Source organism: Hibiscus syriacus, unplaced genomic scaffold (genome assembly GCF_006381635.1).
Source record: "Hibiscus syriacus cultivar Baekdansim isolate YM2019G1 unplaced genomic scaffold, ASM638163v2 tig00110777_pilon, whole genome shotgun sequence".
In the NCBI taxonomy this organism is placed as follows: Eukaryota; Viridiplantae; Streptophyta; class Magnoliopsida; order Malvales; family Malvaceae; genus Hibiscus; species Hibiscus syriacus.
Genome location: NW_024062858.1, coordinates 1,352,226 through 1,377,503, shown reverse-complemented (window position 1 = coordinate 1,377,503; position 25,278 = coordinate 1,352,226). Strand labels below are relative to the sequence as shown.

The 25,278-nt window shown below is 34.5% G+C and overlaps 2 pseudogenes; both read right to left on the bottom strand.

Annotated features, from left to right (window-relative positions):
• Nucleotides 1-171: 171 nt before the first annotated feature.
• On the bottom strand, nucleotides 172-16,909 carry LOC120139876 (annotated as a pseudogene).
• On the bottom strand, nucleotides 15,374-23,072 carry LOC120139875 (annotated as a pseudogene).
• Between the last annotated feature and the right edge of the window lie 2,206 nt (nucleotides 23,073-25,278).

Sequence of the window (25,278 nt, the reverse complement as noted above, 5' to 3'; positions counted from 1 at the left end):
CCTAGATTGGCCGTGGCATCATGAACAGACAATCTAATGATATTGCTGCCTGATGATCTTGAAACATCTACACATTCCTGAAGATCAGCATCACAAGCTATCAAAACCCTTTCATTATCGTCATCCAAGTATTTGAAAATTATATATCCAAGAATCTCTCTGAGAACAGTCCATATCAATATGTACCAAAAACATATATTCTTTTACACAAATTTAGTTTAGAAGGTAATGAAAATTTCTCAAAGAGAGAAGATGCATACCACCAATGCTCTTTGCAGCATCTTTGAGACTCCCTGTAAAATACTGTTGGAGCACCTCCAGACTAATTGATTTCTCAGCTTTCCCACGTTTTCTCTCTGGTTTTTTAATGTCTTTATTCGGCAGAGGACAATCAGGATTGTGGCTTCCACTAGCAACAGTGTCGTATCCATGAGTTGCAGGGTCAAAATTCATAGTTAACCGCTGCTTCGAAGAATCTAATTGATGTTCTTCTCTGTTGGGTGAGGTGTTATTCTCGGATGGTGACTTCACAGATTGATGAATTGGAATGGATTCCAGTCTTGTATCAGGCCTTTCTTCTGAAGAAGCTTCAATGATTTCGATAAATCCTTCATACTCTTCCAGTTCAGCTCCAGATGCAACCTTAAGACTTCGGAAATGCTGCTTCATCGTTGTCAGTATGGAGCCTAATACTGTCTGTTGTTCGTTGTGGTCAACAATAGCAGGGGGCAAAACAAATTCGAGAACATAATCATCTCCAGTATAAGTACTACGAAAGCAGATTGCAAAACAGCTGGTTAATCATTTATCCCAAAAAAAAAAAACAGCTGGTTAATCCAAACATGTGAGCATAGTGTACTAAGGGATACTTGGTTTTGCAGAATTGGGTGATGTCTGAGCAAAAGCAGGAGTTGAGCGATAAAAATGCCCTCCCAGCAACCCCCTGACCCTTCTGTAGGTGATGCTCAAGACAAGCATCGCGGAAACCCCACATGTGAGTATCTACATCATAGAATGCCACGTCAGTTGTTGACATGCAAACTTGTCCCATGCAGCTACCATCAAAACTTGTACAGCTTTTCTTCTGACCACCACCATGGAACAAAACACTGCGATGCTTGCAAGGTACCAAGTCTGAGCCAAAGGTAGTTTGTGAGTTTCGCAGACCACTGTCAAAATCGCCAAAATTTCAGCCAGTTCATTTTGACGACTTTCATTGCTAATCTGGTATAAAAGCACTAGTTTGTCAGGATATGGGGAAGATTTTTTTTTTCAAGAATCCAAAAATAACGAGATCTGATAAAGTTACAATTAAAACTCACCTGGATGATCGGATGATCCAATATTTCTGAGCTTTTCAGATTCACTGCCTGCACAAGAACTGAATTTACATGACTGAGGAATCTCAGAGCATTTAAAGCTAGAAATATCCGTAAGACCGATGACTAGGAAGACTGATAATTTAGCAGTACTCAACTAATCATATAAGAAAATGTAAAATGGCTATACTGGAGAAGAATCCCAACCTCAAGTGCTCTGCATACTTATCAACCTCGGGTGCATAGTTAATCTTCTGCGAAGTTGTTACGAGTTCAAGAACACCAACACAAGACTGTCCAGAAGGGTCAAAGACCGGCAACGCCAAGGTTCCCTGGACATTGTAATGCAGAGCATGACCAAGCCGTGAATACTCTCTGCTGGAATAATACTGTACATTCGGAGTCCATTCTGGTAATTTTTGCCCTAAAACACGGCAGGAAGTCCGAGCTGGACATTACTCACAGAGCTCCCTTACGGCCCAAAAGCCCCGACCCTGTTAAAATTTATATATTCGATATAATTTTGGTTTAATATATTTTGATTCATGTAAAAAAATATTTAAATTAAAAAAATAAAAATTCATTAAATATTTAATCAAGTAGTGGTTGAACTAAAGAATAATAAGTACGTGTTCTCAAATTTTTAGTCTAATTACAATTTATGTCAGTGTAAGTTTAAATATTAGACAAATTAAAAGTTTTCTTGTGATTTTGAGTTTTTTTATTATAAATTAAGGTGAATACAATGTAGTATATATACAAAGAATTTTAGCTATTTGACAATGAACGATCATACCCTATATACGCAGTGTTTGAAATTGGGACCTCAAGGATAACAACAATCCTCTTAATCACTAAGGTAATTTGTTCACTAATTTCGAGTTTAAATATTTAATAAGTCTTTATATTTTTCTTAAATAATCTAATATTTTGACCCCTATCAATATTTAATTTTAACTCTATCCTGACTCTCTCCCTCCACCGAAAACATTGATAACCGTCGTTTTGCTATCAAAATAATTTCTGGCTTCTTAATAAATAAAAATGAAAATGTAGTATAGAGAAGCATGGTCGATCCACAGGGACTGTGGTGCTTCTGATTTAATAAATCTCTTTCTTGATTTTAGAAAATATAGAATTCCAGATGAAGTTAAAAAGATATATTAAAATAAAATAAATAATATAATATAATAATAAATATTAATAGTAATAAATATAAAAGTGGGATTTTTTAAAAGTTGTGGTTAAAATAAAAAATAAGAATTAAATAAAAAATCATAATAATTAAATAAACAAATTAAAGAGATTAAGAAAAAGAGAAACTTATTGTGAAAGCAACCTCAGACTTCAGCTTCGCCTCAAATTCCTCGGATCATCGAAACAAATTTTTACTTCAAGATTTACGTAAGCTTACAAGAACAATTCTTCGCTGCCAACTCGGATTGTGTCGGTTCAACAACAACTGATTTCGATCTCAGTTTCCTCTTAGCAAACAATTTTGCTAAGTATGTTCTCGGGAAGTTGAATATGCTTCAATAAGTAAATCCTTCTTCAAACATTAACCATAACAATATCCGGACCAATGTCGAAATAGTTTTGATTTGAAAAGTAAGCTTCAGAAAACAAAGAGAAAATTCATAAGCGATTTAAGTACCTTACAATTCTCACGTTTGGAATTGAGCCTTCGCTTTAGTCTTCGGCTTGAAAGAAAATTAGCTAAGCATAACCAAAGTCATACTTAGCATAATAGAAAAGTATGCGAAAAATAGAGAGAAAGCTAGAGAGAAAAAGAAGATTTTATTCTCAAATGAGAGAGATATGTTTCTAGGCTCACCCTTAGAGGGTATTTATAGCCTTCAAAATCTTAAAAACAAGCTAAAACATCTTAAATCATAATTAAAACACTTAAAACTATTTAAACTAAAATACCTAAAAAATAATATAATATTCTAAATCCTAATTAAAATACTAAAACATATTTAAACTAAAATACAAAGATAAAGATAAAATATAAAAATAATATCCTAAAACTTAATTAAAATACTAAAAACCTCTTTAAACTAAAATACAAAGACAAAATATAATGTTTAAAATATTATCCTAAATTTGAGTTTAATCCAAATCCGAATTCCAGCCAGCTTTGATTCCGAAAATAAAAAATCTGCAGAATTGTGTCCTTTTTGTGAAATTTCCATAATCTTACGTCATGTACAGAAAATTAATTAAAATGAACAAATAAGCCACAAAAATCAATGATTAAAGAGTAATTTAAAAGTAAAATATTAACTAAATTAAGCACTTATCAAATTCCCCCTCACTTATTCAATGCTTGTCCTAAAACATTCTTCAATTAACATATCAAAATCATAAGTTGTCATCTTCAATTTCAATTTATTCCTCAAACTTCCAATCGAATTAAGTCAATGACATTTGTCGAATTCAAGTTACAATCAAGCAAAGAGATAACCAAGAAAATTTAAAGTAGGTAAGATATCTCAATTAATTGCCAACTTCAATGAAACATGACTCAATACCTCACAAAGATTCACACATATCCGCTCAAAGTGTTTGGGGTAAATGGAACCGCTCAAACCGAAACTAACCAAAATATTACCATAGGCTTGGAATCCAATCAAGTCTCCATCACGAAAAATGAACATAATGCAATAATCAATGGGTCTTTAAACAAGGTGTAACGGGGCTTAGGTTAAGGTAGGCAAAGGCAGAAAAGAAAGATTTAAAATACCGAAACAAGAGATCAAAATAATTAAGAACAATCCACGAATTAACATGAAGCGCAATGAAGAACAAAACAAGGAAAAAGAATAGATGAAAGACAATTGAAGTGATCGATTTTTTTCCTTCTCTTTTTTTCCCGAACAAAGGGTCTTTTTTTTTTGCTGTTCGATACAGTGAACAACTTGTTTTTTTTTAAACATTGATTTTTTCCCTGGAACAACAATGATACAAGATCTCAAGTCTAGGTAAGGGTGTGAAAAGAGAGGAAAAAAAAAGGCTTCGGCTTTAATTATGAGGTGTAAAAACAAAGAAAGGGAAATAGACTCAAATGTGGTTCACTAGTGGATATATAAATGGGTAGGTTTTTTGGGAAAAGTGGGTTTATCCTAGGTGCCCTTATCACATTAAAACATTACGTTCAACATGTAGTCTCGATATCCATTGTGATTACAAGTTCTAGAATATCCTAATTAGTTCGGCACACACAAGTCAAACAATGAGCAAGAAAGAAAATGTATACTCGTTAGGCTCAAATCTCACAAGAAAAGTTTATATGCATTGAGTCAAGTTCATCTCTATTGACAAAAGCATGAAATATCAATACTCAACAAAAAATTCACTAGCTATATCAATCACCAATCATGCAAATTAAATTCGATAAAAAACATAGTCATAATCTAAAAGGAAGCAAGAGTATAAAGCGAAATTCAAGACTAGCAACCAACGATTACAATATATCAACATCAGAATAACTCAATTTCAAACGATTAAACAAGTCAAGAAAAATTTGACACATGCTTATCCTTCCCCCTCACTTATTCTGTTTTGTCCCAAAACGTATATCAAATTTAAAAACAAAGAGAGGAAAAAAAAGAATACTCCCCAATCTAGTGGCGATCACGGCCTCGTCGAGACGAGCTGTTATAGAGTAGATTGTCCGATGATGCACTGTTTCTGTTCGAACTTTTCTGCACAGTTCGAACCAAATCTATTTTTTTTTCTGCACTGTTTTTTTTCCTGCACTGCATTGTTTGAATCTGCAGTGTATTTTTTTGCACTGCTCGAACCAAATCAGGTTTTTCTGCAATGTTCTGTTCGAATTTTTCTGCTCAGTTCGAACCAAGTCAGTTTTTCTGCATTTTTTTCCCGTTAAATATTCGATCGGAATTTAGATCTGTTCAGAAAAAATAAAATTAATCAAAATAAAATAAATAGAATGAAATAAAGTTCGCTAAAAAAATAAAAATAAAACGAAAATAAAAATTTAAAAAATAAAAACAAAAATATAACGAAATGGGTTGCCTCCCATCAAGCGCTTTTGTTTAACGTCGTTAGCTCGACGACCTGATTTTTCAAAGCGTGGGTTTATCTAAATTGATTTCTTCGATTAGACCAACCGAAGCATTTTCATAATATGGCTTCAATCTTTGACCATTAACTTTAAATCGTACTCCTGAGTTATCTTCAATTTCAATAGCACCGTGAGGAAATACTTGAGTAACTATAAACGGTCCGAGCCATTTTGATTTGAGTTTTCCTGCAAAAAGTTTAAATTTGGAGTTAAATAATAAAACCTTTTAACCGACAAAAAAAGTTTTAAAAGAAATTCTACTATCGTGAAATTCTTTTGTTTTTTCTTTAAATATCCGAGCATTATCATAGGCAATTCTTCGGATTTCCTCAAGTTCTTGAATGTATAATTTCCGAGCTTCACCAATTGCATCCATGTCCATGTTACATTGTTTAACGGCCCAATAAGCCTGATGTTCTAACTCGACTGGTAAATGGCATGGTTTACCGAAAACAAGCCGGTATAGTGACATCCCAATGAGACCTTTATAAGCAGTTCGATATGCCCAAAGTGCATCGGTTAATTTTAAACTCCAATCATTTCGGTCCGATTTAACAATTTTCTCAAGAATTGTTTTAATTTCTCGATTTGATACTTCAGCCTGTCCATTTGTTTGTGGATGGTAAGCGGTAGCAATTCTTTGAGTTACTCCAAATTTCTTCATTAGTGACTCGATTACTCGGTTGATGAAATGTGTTCCTCTGTCACTTATTATAGCACGTGGCGTGCCAAACCTGGAAAAAATAGTTTTCAAAAAATTAACTATAGTTTTAGCATCATTATTCCGAGTGGCTTTAGCTTCCACCCATTTAGAAACATAATCCACAACTAAAATAATATAAATATTTCCAAATGACGAAGTAAAATGACCCATATAGTCGATTCCCCAAACATAAAAAATTTCACTAACTTGTATAGAATTAAGCGGCATTTCATTCCTACGGCTTAAATTACTTGTATGTTGACATCTTTCATAAGTTTTACAAAATAGATAAGAATCCCGAAAGATGTTAGGGCAATAGAAACCGTATTCAAGAATTCTATGAGATGTACGTTTTGGCCCAAAATGACCACCGCAAGAGTAAGAATGACAAAATTGTAAAATTGAGTTTACCTCACTTTCGGCAATACATCGTCGAATTACCTGATCCGAGTAGTGCTTCCATAGATAAGGATCGTCCCAAATATAGTATCGGGATTCTCGCTTAATTCGATTGATTTCAGCTCTCATCAAATCTAATAGTAACTTACCTGTGGTCAAATAATTAACCATGTTTGCAAACCATGGAGTTATGCTTTGCGCCACCATCAATTTTTCTTTAGGAAATTCTTCTCTAAGTGGTGGTTCGGATGTGGAAAGGGGAATTCAACTCAAGTGATCTGCTACCAGATTTTCGCATCCCTTTTTGTCTTTAATTTCCAAGTTAAATTCCTGTAAAAGAAGGATCCACTGGATAAGCCTTGGTTTTGCTTTCTTTTTGCTCATCAAATACCTTATAGCTGCATGATCATAAAAAAAAGTAATTTTAGTACCAAACAAATAGGATCTAAATTTTTCTAAAGCAAAAATTATAGCAAAAAAGTTCTTTTTCCGTTGTCGAATAATTTTTCTAAGCCGAGTCCAAAGTTCGGGACGCGTAGGCTATGACATGTGGCTCTTTCCCTATTTTTTGGCCAAGAACGACTCCAACGCTAGTGTCCGATGCGTCACACATAAGTTCAAAGGGATGATTCCAATCTGGCGGCTGAATAATTGGAGCTGAAATAAGCTTTTCCTTTAATGAATCGAAAGACTCTTTGCATTTTGAATTAAAGTCAAAGTCTTGATCCTTTTGAAGTAGATTGCATAAAGGTTGTGCTATCTTCGAAAAGTCCTTAATAAACCTGCGGTAAAATCCTGCATGGCCAAGAAAAGAACGAATTTCCCTCACAGTTGTAGGGTAAGGAAGTGAGCGTATAACATATGTTTTAGCTTTATCAACCGCAATCCCTTTTGAGGAAATAATATGACCTAAAATTAACCTTTTATCAACCATAAAATGACATTTTTCATAATTCAAAACAATGTTATATTCTAAGCATCTTTTAAGCACATTAGTTAAATTATCAAGACATTCATTAAAAGTGTTACCATAAATCGTGAAGTCATACATAAAGACTTTGATGCCCTTCTCCACATAGTCAGAAAATATACTTAGCATGCATCTTTGGAAGGTGGCTGGTGCGTTACAAAGACCAAAGGGCATTCGTCTATATACAAATATATCGAAGGGACAAGTAAAAGTCATTTTTTCTTGATCCTCTGGCGCCACTGGGATTTGGAAAAAACCTAAAAAACCATCAAGACAACAATAATGAGTTTTCCCAGCTAATCTTTCAATCAATTGATCTATAAAAGGAAGAGGAAAATGATCTTTTCGAGTAAGAGAGTTCAACTTTCTATAATCAATACAAACTCGCCATCCATTTTGAACTCTTGTTGGCACTGACTCCCCTTCTTGATTTCTACCACTGTGACTCCCGTTTTCTTGGGAACCACATGAATTGGACTTACCCAATTACTATCCGAAATTGGATAGATTACGTCAGCGTTAAGGAGTTTCTGAATTTCTTTCTTTACTATTTCCATCATCAGTTGATTTAATCGACGTTGTCCTTCACGTGATGGCTTTGCTCCTTCTTCGACTTTGATCTTATGCATGCAAGTCGAGGGACTTAATCCTTTAATATCGGCAATGGTCCATCCTATGGCTTCTTTGTGAGAGTGCAATATCGCTACCAAAGCTTCCTCTTCTCCTTTGGATAATTTACTTGAGATGATCACTGGTAAAGTTTCATTTACGCCCAAAAAGACATATTTCAAATGCTCTGGTAATTGCTTCAATTCTACCTCAGGTGTCTGTAAAACAGAATGTAAAATTTTAGTTTTAGAGGAATATAAAGATAAATCAAAATTGATTGAATTAATATTTTCAAACTCCATTTCTTCATCTTCGTGGCAAAGTTCAGGATCCTTAAAAAGATCATAAGAAAAATTAGATTCAATATATTCATCAATTAAAAGATCTATAATATCAACAAAATTAATTCTTTCAACATAATCAGGGCATTTCATTGCTTTGTAAACATCAAATTCAACGATCTCACCATCAAATTCCATTGTTAGTATACCACTTCTAACATCGATCTTTGTATGTACTGTGCTTAGGAAGGGTCGGCCTAAGAGTAACTCGGAATAAGAGTCCGACCTATCATATTCAATGTCAATGACATAGAAATCTGCAGGAAAGAATAATACATCGACCTTTACCAAGACGTTTTCCATTACTCCCACTGGATAGATCACAGATCGATCATCCAACTGTATGGTTATTCCTGTTTCCTTCAAAGGCTCGTTAGTAATCATTTTATATATAGAAAATGGCATAACATTAATTGAAGCTCCTAAGTCACACATTGCACGTTTAATTTTGAAATTACCTATTTTGAAAGATATAACGAACATACCTTGATCATTCATCTTTAGTGGGAGTTTTCGTTGAAAAATTGCAGAAACATGTTCTCCAAAATTTACCTTTTCGTGTCCCATTAATTTCCTCTTTGTAATGCAAAGTTCTTTTAAAAATTGAGCATACCTTGGTACTTGTCGATTTACTTCAAGAAGATGTATGTTGACTTAAACTTTTTAGAAAACCTCTAAGATCTCCCTTTCTTCATCTCTTTTATCACGCTTCATCAACCTTGATGGGAAGGGTGGTGGCGTGATTTCATGAGAAGAAAGAGAAGGATGTGAGTCAGACATACCTTGTATTTCTAGAGGTGGCGTTTTCTCTTGTTCTTCTTGATATGCGTCTTTTTCTGCTGGAACTTCGGGTGAGATTACTTTTCCACTTCTGAGTGTGATGGCACTAACATTCTCTTTTGGATTTAACTCCGTTTGAGAAGGTAGTTTTCCTTGTGATTCCAATTTTCCCATAGTTTGAGCTAGTCGGCTTACTTGATTATCTAACTTTTGAAGATGTGTTTCGGTTCGGTTTTGGAATTTTTCTTGGGATGCAATGAACTTTTCTTGTGAAATTGCTAACTTTCCTATGAGTTCCTCCAATGATGAGTTTTGCGTTTGTTGTTGAGGAGGAGGCCTTTGTTGATAAGTTGGTCTCTGATTTGCCACATAACTGAAGTTTGGGTGGTCTCCCCATCCTGGATTGTAAGTATTGTTGTATGGGTTGTATTGTCTTTGTGGAGGACCTGGAAAGTTCCTTACTATATTGATTTATGCATTGCCTCTTTCTTGTATCAGCAGGCAGCAATCCGTCGGATGGTCTAGCTTTGTGCATATCCCACATACTCTTGTTGCTCCAGATTTTCCTGCAACAAGTGAATTAACTACTTCAGTTAATTTATCTAACTTATTTTCAAGGGAAAATATACTTATCTCGTGAACCCGTCAGCTGGGTTCACTCGAAAACTGTTGAGAGTTGGCTGCCATGGTTGAAATCAATTCCCTTGTTATTTTTTGGGGTCATGTTAACTAATGCTCCTCCACTGGCGGCATCCACCATTTTCATCTCCATTGGTAAAAGACATTCATAAAAGTATTGAAGTAACGTTTGCTCACTTAATCCGTGTTGCGGACAACGTGCACAAAGCTTTTTAAATCGCTCCCAATAGTCATAAAGACTTTCTTCGCTCTTTTGCTGAATGGAAAGAATGCTCCTTCGCAACTCGCTTGCTTTATCCGTTGGAAAGAACCTGTCAAGAAAAATTCGATTCATGTCTGCCCATGAATTAACTGAATTTGGAGGTAAATAAAAATAACCAATCTTTAGCCAAGTCAGATAAAGAGAAAGGGAAAGCTCTCAATTTAATTTGATCCTCGGTAACTCACTGTGGTTTCATGCTAGTGCAAACCATGTGGAATTCCAACAAGTGTTTGTACGGATCTTCAGTGGGAAAGCCATGGAGAGTGGGAAGAAGATGAATGAGTCTTGTCTTTAATTGAAACGGAGTCCCACCACTAGGAAAATTAATGCATAATGGCGTCTGAGTGACAGGAGCTGTGGCTAGCTCTCGGATCGTTTGTTCTTCTTCTGCCATCGGGATGTTGTATGCGTCTGCTTCAGAGTCTGTCTCTGGAATTGATTCTACTTCTGAACTTTGCTCTTGTTCTTCTTGTCTTTTTCTCTTTTCTCGAAGCGTTTGTGCGTGGATTCTTCATGCTCGTGCTTCGATCTCTGGATCTAGATCTACTAATTCACCTGGGTTACTTCTGGTCATAAATCAAAAACTAGAAAAACAAATCAGTACTTGCCGTTAGTCCCCGGTAACGACGCCAATTTGATAACCGTCATTTTGCTATCAAAATAATTCCTGGCTTCTTAATAAATGAAAATGAAAATGTAGTATAGAGAAGCAGGGTCGATCCACATGGACTGTGATGTTTCTGATTTAATAAAACTCTTTCTTGATTTTAGAAAAAGATAGAATTCCAGATGAAGTTGAAAAGATATATTAAAATAAAATAAAAAGTAATAATATAATAATAAATAGTAATAGTAATAAATATAAAAGGAGGATTTTTTTTTAAAAGTTGTGGTTAAAATAAAAAATAAGAATTAAATAAAAGAAAAAATAATTAAATAAACAAATTAAAGAGATTAAGATAAAGAGAAACTTACTGTGAAAGTAGCCTCAGACTTCAGCTTCGCCTCAAATTCCTCGGATCATCGAAACAAATTTTTACTTCAAGATTCACGTAAGCTTACAAGAACAATTCTTCGCTGCCAACTCGGATTGTGTCGTTTCAACAACAACTGATTCCGATCTCAGTTTCCTCTTAGCAAACAATTTTGCTAAGTGTGTTCTCAGGAAGTTGAATATGCTTCAATAAGCAAATCCTTCTTCAAACATTAACCATAACAATATCCGGACCAATGTCGAAATAGTTTTGATTTGAAAAGTAAGCTTCATAAAACAGAGAGAAAATCCGAAGCAATTTAAGTACCTTACAATTCTCACGTTTGGAATTGAGTTTTCGCTTTAGTCTTCGGCTTGAAAGAAAATTAGCTAAGCATAACCAAAGTCATACTTAACATAATAGAAAAGTATCCGAAAAATAGAGAGAAAGCTAGAAATAAAAAGAAGATTTTATTCTCAAATGAGAGAGATATGTTTCTAGGCTCACCCTTAGAGGGTATTTATAGCCTTCAAAATCCTAAAAACAAACTAAAACATCTTAAATCCTAATTAAAACACTTAAAACTATTTAAACTAAAATACCCAAAAAAATAATATAATATTCTAAATCCTAATTAAAATACTAAAACCTATTTAAACTAAAATACAAAGATAAAGATAAAATATAAAAATAATATCCTAAAACTTACTTAAAATACTAAAAACCTATTTAAACTAAAATACAAAGACAAAATATAATGTTTAAAATATTATCCTAAATTTGAGTTTAATCCAAATCCGAATTCCAGCCAGCTTTGATTCCGAAAATAAAAAATCTGCAGAATTGTATCATTTTTATGCAATTTCTATAATCTTACATCCTGTACAGAAAATAAATTAAAATGAATAAATAAATCACAAAAATCAATGATTAAAGAATAATTAAAAAAAATATTAACTAAATTAAACACTTATCAATCGTATACATCAAAGAAACCATCGTATACTGATGCAACCCATTGCCACGTAGATCAAGGACAAAGGGTTGCCCCAAAGTAGTTAGCACATAGTGACCCCCACTCTTTACAGGTGCCCAAACTTGAGCTAGAACATGTTCAGTGGATTCCTTGAAGTAACGCAGTGCCTGTGTCATCCTCTCTTTAAATACTCGATAACTATATGGGTTTTCAAGGGGCAGCAATCCCAAACATGGAGATGGAAACCCTCCATTATCATTGTCCTCCTTTGCATTTTCATTTACTGGATTGGAAGCACCTGCATTTAGTACAATTTAAAATACAAATAAAACTAAGGTAAGCTAGATGCTTGGACCAATTAAATAAGTACAATACTTTCTAGTATTATGATATGAACTAAACCCAGAAATTATCCAAAATTTTCAGAATATATCATTCAATCAAGACAGACAAAGCCAGATTAAAGCTCCAAAACATTCAAAAGTGAAAACTAATCCAAATCAGCAAACCAATACATAAAAGCACAGGGAGAGATAAAGAATAGCAAATTTATGAAGTTGAAGAATGGACTAACACGTGACAAAAATATTGTAACCGGCGGCAAAGCCGAACTTATCTTCATCGGAGAAAGCCCAAAGAGGAGAACAAGGGTGGTCAGAGGAAGAAGAAGGTATGGTGAAAGGAGAGGTGGGGTTAGAAAGGGAAGTCAAGTGATCCAATGGCCAGGAAGTGTTGAGATCAAGATCATCCACATCCATTATCCTCTGGTGGTGCTGCTGTTTTGGCGGCAAAGGACACGCGTTGTCTTCATCTGGCTCGCACATTTTCTGGGGAAGAAGAAACAAAACGGAAAGGAACTTGGCTTTCTTCAATAACTATTGGCCTGTTGCTTTCTTCTCTTTGCTGTTTGGAAGGAGAGAAAAACATTAAAAAAAATCACAAACACACACATACATTCAGCAACTGTTAAATGGGAACTGGTAAAAAATGACTCTTTTCCAATTTTTAGAAATATTTCAATCGATGGAATCCACAGCTGGGTTGTGGCTGCCCCTAGTTGCTACAATGTGGATAAACATGTTGTTTAGGAGATGATTCTCTGCTGCTCCCCTCCATTGTCACCTTCATCAGTCACCATCCTCTTTGTTTCGTCTTTTTTTTTTCTTTATTGAAATCTGTGATCACAAAAATAATTGCAAATCTTTCAACTTCACTGATCACCTCTTATCGAATAAGAAAGAATAATTAAACAGATGGACGACGGTGATGTGTTATCGACATCCATAATATATAAAAATGTTCATTGCGTCCACATGATTTTACTACAAGTGGAATATCTCATGCAGAAGGATGTGAAGCTTTTCTCAAATTTATCCGAAAACATTCCATCTGCCTGAAAAAGAAAATTTCTCAAAATTACTGACTGCCAGAGTTTATTATCTTATTAATGGTATACATGTATTAGATTCCAGGCATTTTAAAACCATTGTAGGTGTTTATATATTTTTTAATAATTTAAAATAATTATAGAATGACATTTATTCAAAATTCCTTTAATTTATTAAGAATGTGCACATCTTATTTTTCAAACTTAATCATCTACAAAGGACACCATTTTTTTTATAAATAAGATCATTTAATAAATTTCATATGTTCATATTAATAATATTAAAAGGTGCAAATCTCAAATTGAAGTCATCTCCATCATAAATAGCGACAAAGAGACGGCGGGGTACCCACTCACCAGTTGTAAGCTCCCTCGGATGCAATTCACATTATTAATTCAATAAACAAAAATACCTTAAAAGGAAAAAAACTAAATAAAATCTGTATTTATATTGAATATAAGTATCGATATTATAAATGATAATATTAATATTCATGTGAGGATATTGGTATCATAAAAATTGTATCAACGTCGTGGCTTAAATTGATATCGATATTCAAAAAGAAATATCGATACTATTAGAATTAATAACAATATTCACAAGTGAATATCGATACTATCAAGTAAAAAAATATTTCATATATGATTTTGAATGTCCTCAATCCTTTTACATTAGCTTAAATATTTACAGCCAAGTCTAATAGTGTATAATTTCGTCAATCCAAGGATGTCACCTATTTGTTTAGGTTATCATCTGATTAAGTTTGACTGAATTAGTATGTGACTAAATTACATGAGATATCTAAAAGTTCTAAATCAAGCCAAAAATTATGAGTCATAATTCTGAGTTTATAACGTGGTACCGATTTGACTTATAAATCAGATTGATAGTATTACGTTAATCAAACAAGATAATATAATATTTTAATAATATATTAAGTAATATTATATTGTAAAATGGGCAAAGTGCACAAATGGTTCCTCGATTATAGGACACTGCTTTGTTGAGTCTTCGGGCTATTAAAATTTACATAATGGGGCCTGACTATAAAGTATTGTTTGTTGAGTCTCTTGACTATTGAAAGTTACAAAATGGTCACCCGACTATTCATATGTTTCAAACTCATCATTTTCTATTAAAAAATTGAATGTTGTATGAACTGGATGTTAACCTACTGATCAAGATATGATTAAATCATATTTTAATGATGTCTATTGACACCGATCGTTGCTTTCAAGCATTGACTCGACAACATAATATTTTAAGCACTAGCTCGATAGCATATTGTAAACAGTGACTCGATCCACAAAATACAACTCAAACAGTTATGGATCCGATATTATCATATCCCAATTAGCAAGTTAACATCCATCTCAGATGGTTGTCAATTATTTTAACGGAAAAAGATAAGTTTGGAACATATGAATAATCGAGTGACTATTTTGTAACTATTTTGCAACACCCTATATTTTAGTGACCATTTATGATATTTGACATTTTTTTCTTTTGTTTTATTAGAGATTGTACAATAAAATAAGACTAATAGTTTAGAGCGACTAGGTTAAATAATTCAGCAAGTGCTCCAATTTGTCAGCAAGCATAAACTTTTAATATAAATTGTTAAAAATGATTTATTTTGTTTTTTCTGTTATAAAATTACGAATATATATATATATATATATATAAAATAACACCCTAAGTTATGTTTTTTCTGTTATAAAAACTTTAGAAAAAAATGACAATAAAAATATTACATTATAAAGAGATTCCTAAAAGATACAACAGCTGCAATGAGTAGCGATCAATAACAGCTAAACAAGTACAAATAGTAGTTTTAAAATGAGTGGCAATAAGCAAAGACTACAAGTACTGTTGTTTAATCAACAGTTTATTTTGATGAACAATGAAAAGAAAGTAGTATCATCACTTGGAAATAATGGAAGTTGCAGCATAAAGAGCCCCTGCCACAAATGTTGCAATTATGATAGTTTTGCCTGGCATTTTCCCATGGTCACTCCTCAAGGCAATCGCTTCATAAATTGGTAGGCAGTTCAACACAATGCACCCTGCAAGTCACATCTGTAAAACCAGGCTTTCCCCCACATCTCTGCCTCCACTGAAGATTATAACAGCTCCCCAGATGAAAGAGAACAAGTTGATTATTGCCTCCGTTGTTGGCGGCACGAACAGCGGGGACGGGACTTCAAACTCCAACACCCCTTGAGAATAGCGTTTGTATTGCTCATCATCGACCACTTTGCTGGTCACAATGAACCCGTAAGTCGACAAGCCTATCGACTTAGGAAGACACTCCGCTGTAGCAAAGGCGAAACTCGAAAGGTTCCTAATCATCCACATCCTTTGACTGTTCCACCACTTCCTGAAACTTGATCCCTCTGTGACATATTCAACGAAATCTTGGCCGTAAGCACCCAGGAAAATAAACACGTATACGAAAAACCATGGTTCAGACATCTGCAAATAGGTTTATCATGGTAAGCTGATGCAATGAACAATATTCAACAGAAAAATCTACAATCTAAACCTTTGGGAAGATGGAGACTCCATTGAAGAGTTCTAATTGAGGTTGGAAGGCATAGATTGTAGTTGGAATGGATAACACTGCCAGAATATGTAGCAAGAATAGCCAAGACCTACTGGCAATCCAATTGTTCGAGTTCCAAAAGTTATGGGAAAGTACTTGGATAAACCCATTTCAAGTAGGCCAAACCCCCATCGGTCCCATTGTTACAATGAATCAACGAGGTTAATTGGTGCATTCACTAGAAATGCAGCCCTTTTAGGGTCGTAAAATATGGACCTCCATCCTTCACTATGCATCCGATAACCTGTGAATAAGTCCTCAACTATGCATTTTGATAATTAAAACTAATGTTAATAACTCAATCAACTCATGCAATCTTGTTCATTTCCTTATAAAAAATCTCACCTTGGAACCCCATTTGGTGTTATTCTCATAGTTGCAGCTTGCTACACTGTGTGCTAATGCCAAAACATCAGGGGATTTAATGAGTTTCTTCACAACATAGTCAGGGCTGAGTTCAGGAATTCCCGTTTCTACACAAGCTGATGCATCACCGAATAGAGCTCTTCGACGGAAAAAGGTTCTGGTCCCGAAGTAATATGCTCCCCAAAGACTACCGGCACCCTGAGGATACAACCGGATTATATGTTTAAACTCGCATCCATAGGTGTCATCTTTGTTCAAGCCTTGAAATCGTTGAGGAAATTGAATGAATCCCACAGTAGGTTGAATGGCAAGGTCGTATACATAACATAGTATCCTCAGGGGTGTTGTAGGATCATTCGAATACATGTCACAGTCTTGGGTTAATATTAAAGGAGCATTTGTCATGGTCGTCGATACCCGAAGCTTTGATATACGAAAAAGAAAAGGAGAAACGTTAGATCCAACAAAATGTATAACAGTGTTGGTTGGAAACAATGTAAAATGATGATGAATTATATATACCAGAACATTTAGAGCGCCGGCCTTAAAATGGTAGGGTGATGTCTTACTTTTCTGTCTGGAAACATAGATGAGATTAGGCAAGAAATGTCCGGCGATGTCTTTGTTATTGTGGCTATCTAGTAGAACCTGAATAACAGTAGGGTGATCTTGGAGAGTAAACCCAGATTTCCATTTGTTAAAAGCTTCACGTTCTTCATCATCGTTGATGTAAATTTCATTAACTTCTCCTCTGTTCATAACATTTTCAACTTTCGCCTTCATGTTTTCATACATCTCCTGCCACATGCAATGCACCAAGTGCATTGAATTCTGATTCTATTATAATGTTGAAGATTTCCGGAGATTATAAGACTAAGTATCTTCTTATTTTCTACGTCGTCTATTTTCATTTATGTAACAATTATAAATTTATATAAAACTAAAATAATTTTACATCGTGGAATAAGATCTTGTCGATTAAATCTAGGATAGGTAAACCAAAACTAAAAGGATAAATTATGCCTTTTTTATCATTCAACTTTGACCATATTCCTATTTTAGTTACTCAATTTTAAAAGTGATGCAGAGGGATCCGAGACAGATGATGTTGAGCTGTCAGATTGCACCTTGATGGCGTTGAGATACCATGAGTTGACAGATCAGCGCAAAGGCGGGAATTGATTGTGATATGTTCCTCATTGGGGCCGTTTTAAGTGTGCTTCAGTCTTTTGGCCATAACTTTGGCTACGGGTGTCAGAATCGCGCATAAGACCCCAATCCAGAAAGCTCTTTTCGACGCGCATGCTGTCAACATGAGCTATGCTCCATGTGGCCTTTTTTCGACCTCAAATTCTGCCGTTTTCCCCTCCGAATCACTAGACTTAGATATTTTTTACTATTTATGGTAATATTTCGATTGTCAATTAGGAAGTCATTTTAAATCCGATTTCGGCCAAATTTTTTGCATATTGCTTATTTTATTTTGAATTTCAATTTAAAGTGATTTTCGGGATTTTGCTATTTTTGGTAAAATTCCGATAAACAAGATTTTTGGCTATAACAGTCCGGCTTGTGGACTGATTTTGGACAATTTTGATTTTATAATATTTTATTAAACTCTAGAGACTTTTTTTCTCTGGTTTTTAGGCGAATTTTCTATTGTGAATCATCCGTTGGAACTAACCTACAGGATAACCGTTATTCTGTCTGGCTTCAAAAAGTTTCAATTTTGATACTAAACTTTTGAATTATTTAACGACATTATTATAGAGCATCTTTATAAAAGTTTATGAAAAGCCCCAAAACTTTTTTCCATTTTATGAAAATACTTCCAAAATCTTCCTTTCCAAAGTTTTAATCTACTTTTTTTTTTTGGATTTCCATTTATTTTTTAACATTAGAGTATCTTCTATCAAATCTCAACTATGGAAAGGTAGAGAAGGAGGAGACAAACAATATATCATGATTCCACGTTGATCTCAGAGTTATTATCCTCTAATTTTTGGTTTGAGTTTCACAATTTTTAAGGAAAATTTTAAAAAGTCTAAATTAATAGAATGATAGAAGATGATGGGAGTTTAAAAGAAAAGAATACGATTTGGAATATTTTAAGCCAAGCATCAACAATCACAATATAATATAACAGATAAAATAAGACTAATATGACATGAATAAATAAATGTATCAAAAAATAGTTAAAATAAATTATTAAATAAACATATTTTTATATAACACGAATTTATGAGGTTTTATGTATAAAAAATTAATAAAATAATTTTTTGTTAACAAAAGAAAAAGAAAATTTTCGAAACTAAACTTCAAACCTAAAATCATCAAAACTAAAATAATATCATTTATCGTTACATCATAAACCCTATTTACAACAATAGTTTTGTCGGTCCCCATTATATTACTCGTCCCCATCTTCGGTACATCCGATTAAGGCAACAGTTGAAGTTAGTGAAAAGGGCTTTACATTAATCTTGTCGGTCTCGGAGTTCTTAGAATGAACCGACGAAAATAGACATGGGGGCTTCTATCCATAATAATATTCTTTGTTAGCATAATGAGTTAATGCATGCTGTTTAGTGATTTTAGAAATTTGTTAGCAGTTAAGGCTGTTAATGTTTAGTTGAGGTTGTTAATGGTTAGTTACAAAGTCTTTTAAGACTATAATAACTATAAAGAGCTGTATATAAACAGCAGAGGAGTTGTAAACCAAATGTGGTATTCATTTTCTGTTCAATATACTTGTATTTTGTGTTTCTTCACTAAATATTCAACATGGTATCATTCGCCAAACGGTCATGATTTTATATTTTTTCTTCCGCTGCATGGAAGAGGAGGAGAATATGCCATCGGCGGCTGCCTCCGCCATCGTCTCAGCCAAGTCCATAGTCCAACCTACCACAGTTCAGAAGAAACGATGGGGAAGCTGTTGGAGCTTTTACTGGTGTTTCGGATCTCATAAGAACAGTAAGCGAATTGGCCATGCTGTCCTTGTCCCTGAACCAGTGGCACCTGGAGCTGCAGTTTCAACTGCTGAAAATGTAAGCAATCTGACTGGCATTGTAATGCCCTTTATCGCCCCTCCCTCATCTCCTGTATCATTCCTGCAATCGGGTCCTCCATCTGCCACCCAATCACTGGCTGGATTTCTATCCCTAACTGCCCAGAAACTATTCGATGAAAAGTCTGTTAGAGTTACAACCGAGGAAGCTGCCCATAAGTCCCTTGCGGCCAAGTTGTTGATTGCTCGTTTCCTTCACTGCCACCTCGGCATTGGTTGCCCTGCTGAAATGTACCAAAAATCAGGATGTAATTTGAAGGCCGATCGTGTTTGTGATTACAATTGTTCTAGTTGCAATTCAGTGGAGTGCTTCTCTAATTGTTCTTCGCCTTCGAATTCTGATGCTGCTAATGGAAGTAAAAACGAGAGTTTGCATAACTGTCGCTGCAAAGCAAAAGAGTCAAAATTCATGAAAGCAAATGAGGTTGCTTCTTGCCGAAAAGAAAACATAAAAATCCGTTCCGACTTCGATGAGCTTAAGATCAGGAGAGCTCGGATGTTCAATTACGAAGAACTTGAGAGGGCCACTGGTGGATTCAAAGAAGAATCCGTGGTTGGAAAAGGAAGTTTCTCATGCGTTTTTATAGGGGTATTGAAAGATGGGACAGTTGTTGCATTTATAAAGGCTATAATATCTTCAGATAAACAGAAGAATTCGAAAGAGTTCCGCACATAGTTAGATTTATTGTCATGATTGAACCATGCCATCTTTTGAATCTGCTCGGATACTGCGAAGAGGGTGGAGAACGGCTTATGCTTTACGAGTTTATGGCACATGGATCATTGCACCAGCATCTTCATGGAAAGAACAAAGCCTTGAAAGAACAATGGAATTTTCGGTAAATGATGTAGCGTAGTATTTTTTTGTGGTCTTGTATAATTGAAATAACAATAAAGAAGAAAGAAATGAAGGTGAGGAAGAAGAACGAAAGGAAGCATCAGCACTTTCGATTCAAGAAGAACGAAAGGAAGCATCGGCACTTTCAATTCAAAGTGAACGAAAGGAAGCATCGGCACTTTCGATTCAATTGTTCATCTTTTCATCAAGAAGATTGAATGTCAGAAATGAGTTGTAATTAGTTTTTTTTAGAGTTTGCTATAATAGTGTGTTCAAGGTTAAAAATAATAAGAAGAAGTAGAGAGAATGTTAGCATAATGAGTTAATGCATGTTGTTTAGTGATTTTAGAAATTTGTTAGCAGTTAAGGCTGTTAATGTTTAGTTGAGGTTGTTAATGGTTAGTTACAAAGTCTTTTAAGACTATAACAACTATAAAGAGCTGTATATAAACAGCATAGGAGTTGTAAACCAGATGTGGTATTCATTTTCTGTTCAATATACTTGTATTTTGTGTTTCTTCACTAAATATTCAACATGGTATCATTCGCCAAACGGTCATGATTTTATATTTTTTCTTCCGCTGCATGGAAGAGGAGGAGAATATGCCATCGGCGGCTGCCTCCGCCATCGTCTCAGCCAAGTCCATAGTCCAACCTACCACAGTTCAGAAGAAACGATGGGGAAGCTGTTGGAGCTTTTACTGGTGTTTCGGATCTCATAAGAACAGTAAGCGAATTGGCCATGCTGTCCTTGTCCCTGAACCAGTGGCACCTGGAGCTGCAGTTTCAACTGCTGAAAATGTAAGCAATCTGACTGGCATTGTAATGCCCTTTATCGCCCCTCCCTCATCTCCTGTATCATTCCTGCAATCGGGTCCTCCATCTGCCACCCAATCACTGGCTGGATTTCTATCCCTAACTGCCCAGAAACTATTCGATGAAAAGTCTGTTAGAGTTACAACCGAGGAAGCTGCCCATAAGTCCCTTGCGGCCAAGTTGTTGATTGCTCGTTTCCTTCACTGTCACCTCGGCATTGGTTGCCCTGCTGAAATGTACTAAAAATCAGGATGTAATTTGAAGGCCGATCGTGTTTGTGATTACAATTGTTCTAGTTGTAATTCAGTGGAGTGCTTCTCTAATTGTTCTTCGCCTTCGAATTCTGATGCTGCTAATGGAAGTAAAAACGAGAGTTTGCATAACTATCGCTGCAAAGCAAAAGAGTCAAAATTCATGAAAGCAAATGAGGTTGCTTCTTGCCGAAAAGAAAACATAAAAATTCGTTCCGACTTCGATGAGCTTAAGATCAGGAGAGCTCAGATGTTCAATTACGAAGAACTTGAGAGGGCCACTGGTGGATTCAAAGAAGAATCCGTGGTTGGAAAAGGAAGTTTCTCATGCGTTTTTATAGGGGTATTGAAAGATGGGACAGTTGTTGCAGTTATAAAGGCTATAATATCTTTAGATAAACAAAAGAATTCGAAAGAGTTCCGCACAGAGTTAGATTTATTGTCATGATTGAACCATGCCATCTTTTGAATCTGCTCGGATACTGCGAAGAGGGTGGAGAACGACTTCTGCTTTACGAGTTTATGGCACATGGATCATTGCACCAGCATCTTCATGGAAAGAACAAAGCCTTGAAAGAACAATGGAATTTTCGGTAAATGATGTAGCGTAGTATTTTTTTGTGGTCTTGTATAATTGAAATAACAATAAAGAAGAAAGAAATGAAGGTGAGGAAGAAGAATGAAAGGAAGCATCAGCACTTTCGATTCAAGAAGAACGAAAGGAATCATCGGCACTTTCAATTCAAAGTGAACGAAAGGAAGCATCGACACTTTCGATTCAATTGTTCATCTTTTCATCAAGAAGATTGAATGTCAGAAATGAGTTGTAATTAGTTTTTTTTAGAGTTTGCTATAATAGTGTGTTCAAGGTTAAAATAATAAGAAGAAGTAGAGAGAATGTTAGCATAATGAGTTAATGCATGTTGTTTAGTGATTTTAGAAATTTGTTAGCAGTTAAGGCTGTTAATGTTTAGTTGAGGTTGTTAATGGTTAGTTACAAAGTCTTTTAAGACTATAACAACTATAAAGAGCTGTATATAAACAGCATAGGAGTTGTAAACCAGATGTGGTATTCATTTTCTGTTCAATATACTTGTATTTTGTGTTTCTTCACTAAATATTCAACATTCTTCCTGCAAAATGGTAACTAGTAGCTTGCAAACTTGGCGGCCTCCACGAACGCAAAAAGAGTAAAAGCGATCCTCCATCGTCCGATACGTAAACGGAGATCTTCTCCGTCAGATAATCATAAGCCATCAAAGACAAAGCCGTGTTCACCACCCCCATCGGCGGCTCCCTGTAAGGATCAGCCGTGCATATGAACACTTACAACCCTGGAAAATCTTCTTCTCTGATAAACTTTTTGAGGTTTTCAGGGTACTGTTTACGACGAATAGGGCACTTCCGAAGAGCTTGTGCGGCTGCCCACATGAAGGCAAGAACAAGATCAGCGATGAGCAAAGAGTGGGTGTTGGAGAAAGAGGGTAAGGTCGTGGAATTGACAAGTGTTTGCGCATGGCGGTAGAGTAGAGCCAGGATGGCGAATGTGTAAACCGCCGCAAAGAAGCGGTTCAGGCCTGTCCGTGAAAGGCGTTCCAGGGTGTGAAAAGGAGGCTGATTGTTAGGTTCCGGGGCGGTGGAGTTATCACCTCTTCGACTTTGAGACCTCATTTCTTCGTTGGGTGACTATGGTATTGGGAGTGGGCGGCGAAGAGTTCTTTAATAAGCGGGTATTCCTACAGTGTGAGTAGAATCTATCTAACAATTTTTTGTGAAAAAGATATTGATTTTACCTATTAAAATTATGAAACGTGATAGTTTCCCATCAATCATTGACATTTCGTTATAAGATTATGCATATTAAAAAAGTAGAAATTGTAAACCTCTTAATTTTCGAATTTTGAATAGGATAAAATATGATTCTTTTAAATAAAATTCTTATTTTAATCAATATTAAATTAGTTTGATATTCAAAAATATTCAATTTGTTTTTTTTTATGAAATTTGATTTTTCAAACATAATATTAAATATTTTATTAATTTTTTATATAGATTAATTTGTAATTATATATGAATTTTTCGGTACATGTAATTGTTTATAAAATACTGAATTTTGAATACTAAACTAAGAAAACGATGTGACTTAATAAAATTATATGTATTTATATACTTAGATTAAATGTATTTTAAATATATGTGATAGATGGATATTGATTTGCTTGGGATTTTAAATAAATAAATAATTTTTTTGGTAATAAACGCATGCCTCAATCTAAGTATGGCTGTGGTTTTCTATGCCACTGTTCGGCCTGTTGTCATGTTGTAGTATCATTTGGATCGATTTGATTGATTTTTAAGTAATACTATTATTATTTTATTTAGAAAAAATATGTTCATTCATTTTCGATTTTTATTGTGTGGGTGGGGGCTGTGGGGGAGAGAAAAGCTCATTCTCGGGGTGAACCGAGAACAAAAATTTTAAAAAATTAATTTTAATGTCTTGTTTGATTTACGGAATGATTATTGAGTACTATAAAAATATTATTTTAGTTTATTTAGTTTATTTAAGAAAAATATAAGATTATAATATTGACGATTTGATCTAAAAATCACCCTATGAACCTAATATACTCTAAATAATACCCTTTGACCAATATATTACTTACTAACACCCTTTCGTCTGAGGTGACACAAAGACGTGCCCTCGGTAACGCGCTTTAGCGGGGTTTACTTATGTGGACAAATCTCTAGTTGATGTGGCGTCACATTGGAAAGAGCGTTTCAAGGAACATGCCTTTGAAAGAGCGTTTTAAAAAAATGCGCCTTTGTTTTTTTAATAAAGATTTGATGTTTATGGTTTAGAGTTATTATAAATTATTAATTTATTATGTAAAGTGTTCTGGTTATGATTTAAGAATTGTCGAAAGGGAGTAACCCTCGTCAAGCGGTAGCCAACGTCGATGTCTGTGTTTTCTTTAAATGTAACACTTTCAAATCTTTAACCTACAAAATCCTTCATCACTTTCACCTTAACGAAACATATAACACTTAATTTATTTTAACCAAATTTTGAATCGAATAATTAAAATGGTCCCTCGGGTAAGTTAATGTGAGAGCCAATTCAAATTACTCTCTAAATTAAAAGTTTAGGGACTAAAGTTTGAGAAATCTAAATCTAAGGACTAAATTTAAAGTCTAAGGCTCTAATTATAAACTAAATTAAAGAGAATTAAACCCTAAAGGATTAATCCTAAAATCTAACCAATTAAAGAAAAGGTTAAACCTAAAGTAAAGTTGCTTAACAATTAAAATTAAAATCAAATAAACAAAATTAACATATAAAAAATAATAAGCTAAAATTATCGATGCAAATTAATAAAAACTAGATAATTATTTACAAATTACAAAAATGTGTTTATTAAACTAATACTACAATTAATTTAAGGATTAAATTGTAGCTAACAATTAAATTAGGGACGTAATGTGAATGAAACATAAAAATTTAGCATGGTGACTAAATTAACGTAAAGTGAAAATGAAGGATTCGAATTGAAATAAATTAAACTATGTTAGTGACAAAAATAGAAAATTGCTCCTAAATTCAAGATACCTAAAAATAAAAGCAAAGACGCATTCCTTGAAACGCTCTTTCAAATGCGCGTTCCTTGAAACGCTCTTTCAAATGCGCGTCACCTGAAACGCTCTTTCCAGCGTGACACCACATTAGCTGGAGATTTGTCCACATAAGTAAACCCCACTAAAGCACGTTACTGGGTGGCGTATTTGTGTCATCTCAGACGAAAAGGTGTTAGTTAGAGAAATATTGGTCAAATGGTGTTATTTAGGGTATATTAGGTTCATATGGTGATTTTTAGGTCAAAA